The sequence below is a fragment of the Cebus imitator genome, unplaced genomic scaffold (genome assembly GCF_001604975.1).
Source record: "Cebus imitator isolate Cc_AM_T3 unplaced genomic scaffold, Cebus_imitator-1.0 Scaffold27, whole genome shotgun sequence".
Taxonomy (NCBI): Eukaryota; Metazoa; Chordata; class Mammalia; order Primates; family Cebidae; genus Cebus; species Cebus imitator.
In genome coordinates, this window is record NW_016107342.1 from 14,956,760 (window position 1) to 14,959,881 (window position 3,122).

The following is a 3,122-nucleotide window of genomic DNA, read 5'->3' on the forward strand; positions in this document are numbered from 1 at the left end:
ACATACATGGCATGTACATTCTTCTGAACTGTACTTGTTGGGTATACTAAAACCAGAAAAACTAGCAGCATCATGAGTCGTAAATGGGAATAAATAAACACAAAGAAAACCACGGATTGAGGCATTTCTTAAGGTCACATCCAACATTATTTTTGAATATGAAATGCATTTGAAATGCCCTTTAGAGATTTTCTCCTTGATCCAAAGAAAACAAAAAATAAATATTTGTGTTTGTATTTTCAGTGAGCATTAACATTCAGGGATCTGAAAGAGGTTGGGTAATGAAGAGGCATTTAATGTGAAATTAAATGTATTCAGCCAATTAAATGCTAGACATTTTACGTGTTCCTTTCTTAATACAACTTGTACTTCACCTTAAAATAGTTCAGCATACACTCTTAGGAAATATAGGTAAATATCTTGGTCTCACAGAAACATAAAATAAATATGGATTTGCTCCTAAACTATATGTTATTTTTTTTTCCTCTAGTTGTATTAACCAAAATATATCAGGCTTCGCGGTTACTGAAAAACTTCATAAGTCAATTAAAATCAATACTCTTGACCTTGCCTAGTCTCATACAAGGAAATGCCAAACTTAAGCGTTTAGAGAAAAATGACTCCTCTAATTAAATGTCTCACAGAAAAATGGCTTTTCTTATCAAAGAGATGATACCTTACCATGGATGAGGGACATGCTAAATGCCAACTTTACTTGAGGAAGAATTTCTCTACTCTCTAAACTCTAACCCTAAAAAAAAAAAAAAGAAGTAGATCGCTTTTTTGTTGTTGTTGTTCACCACCATTACATTTATTTGTGGGAGATGGGGTCAAATCTTACCATGAACTTTAAAACTGGGTAGGACTAGAGACAATGACCTGCCCAACCTCTGAGTGTTTACAACTGCACAGGTAACCAGGTCCTGTACACGAGGCATCACCATTAAACATGAGCATTAGATGAGGAGGACACATTCTAAGTAGTCACATGATTTCCCATTCAGAGGCAGGTGTTGCCCTCATGTCATTAGTGTTGAGAAAAACGCAGGCAGAGCCTGACATTAACCAGGATCCTAGCATAGGCCTAGACATGATGGTGATCATGCACCAGGGGATCCACCCTTTTACAAAGCAGCAGAATGATGCTCCCAGCTGAGCTGCAGGATGGGCACTGGGCTGACTGGAAGGGTAGAAACGGTGGGGTCTGACCCGATTACCCTTTCCCCATCCAACCTGGGCCCCCCACAAGCCATTCTCTGGACCTCTGCATAAGACACTCAGCAAATCTGTAAGGTGTGAGATTCTGCCAACTCCCCACCTTGCCTCACCTTCCCCAGGTCTGGCAGGTGACCCAATCCACTGGGTACAGCCCCACCCCCGCCCTACCCCACATCTGGACAGACACATGGCAAATAAGGAAACTGAAGCCCGATGGACTGGGGCACATCTGGTTGTTGTTGGGTTGGAGTCGTCTTGCAGATGTCTTAAGATGGTCAGGCCTCACCCACCGTAGCCAGGTTGAGACCGTGTTTTTTAGATTATTCAGGTCACTCCAGGGCAAAGCATGATCCTGATCACATCTGATGGGAAAGCAGGCTGGAGCCTCAGAAGAGCTGGCACTGCACACTCAGGTACTTCCAGCAGTGAATCCAGGATCTGAACACCGGCGAGTAAGCAGGGAGCTCAGCCTGCAGCCCGCAGTTGTTCACAGCCATGAGGTCACTGACTAGCAAGAAGTGATAGGTCAGCATGCTCACTGTGATCCCCATCACAAGCTTGGTGCAGCTCCGGATGGTCAGGGCCTGGCTGAGGCTGTCATCCACCAGGTGGAGGAAGCGGGCCGGCAGGTTACAGCCCCACAAGAAAATCACACCACCCAGGAGGTGAGGGATTACTCCAACAAAGAATCCCAGCAGGCCTTCCTCTGGAAATCTTCCCAAAGGATCTCAGCACACCACTGTACTTGCCCCCCCCATCCCGCAAACTGGACCATCGCATTAAGATGACATGCAGGGGGTGGGCCAACATGCGGGACATGCACTGCATCACCATCTTGTAGGAGGTCTCCTTCACAACTTTCTTCAGGGAAGTATTCATATCAGCCTTGTTGGAAACCTACTCTAGCTCATCTGGAGGGAAAACCTTCTTGTTGTTACCCCGGGTCACAGTGGAGAGGGTGTTGGACATCAGCTGGTGGCTCAGGCCTTGGAACAGCCCTGGGTGTAACTTCTACTAAAAACGTAGATATTTTCCCAAACATTACACATTTCTGCAGTGAAGGTATTAGCAGCTATGTTGCTGTCCCCTCAGAACCTGCCATGCCAGCTCCTCTCGCCTTTCTCCTTTTTTCTCTGCACTCCCAACGAACTTTTGATTTAGCTGTCACTAGCACTCTTTCTTTTCTTGAGACAGAGTCTCACTCTGTAGCCCAGGCTGGAGTGCAGTGATGCCAACTCAGCTCACTGCAACCTCCACCTCCAGAGTGCAAGTGATCCTGCTGCCTCAGCCTCCCAAATAACTGGAATTACAGACATGCTCCACGCTAGTTTTTATATTTTTACCAGAGGTAGGGATTCACCATGTAGGCCTGGTTGGTCTTGAACTCCTTATATCATGTGATCTGCCCACCTTGACCTCCCAAAGTGGTGGGATTACAGACTTGAGCCACCACACCCAGCCTAGCACTCTTCTTTGGAAATCTGTTCATTTGAAACTTGTTTACATAAAGTTATTAAAATGCAGTGATAGATATAACACAACTCAGTGCTATCAAGTGAAAATATTTGCTTTGGAGAATTAAAAAAAGACAATATAGAGGCCAGAGTGAACACGAGCTATCAAGGACAGCAGTCTGGGACTAATAGAGTTTCTTCAAGGTGGTAGATCCTGCAGAAGGGGACTTCTGTTGTTAAAGGTGGGAAGCACTTTCATTCTACTCGCTATACATTAAAATATGCAAAAATAATTTTAGAGCATTTTTTTTTTTTTTTTTTTTTTTTTTTTTTTATAGTTTTTTTTTTTTTTTTTTTTTTTTTTTTTTTAGACAGAGTTTCACTCTTGTTACCCAGGCTGGAGTGCAATGGCGCGATCTCGGCTCACCGCAACCTCCGCCTCCCGGGTTC

At 44.3% G+C, this 3,122-nt stretch overlaps 1 pseudogene; it reads right to left on the reverse strand.

Annotated features, from left to right (window-relative positions):
• Positions 1-1,444: 1,444 nt before the first annotated feature.
• The window catches only part of LOC108300415, a 6,363-nt pseudogene continuing 4,685 nt past the window's right edge, over positions 1,445-3,122 (reverse strand).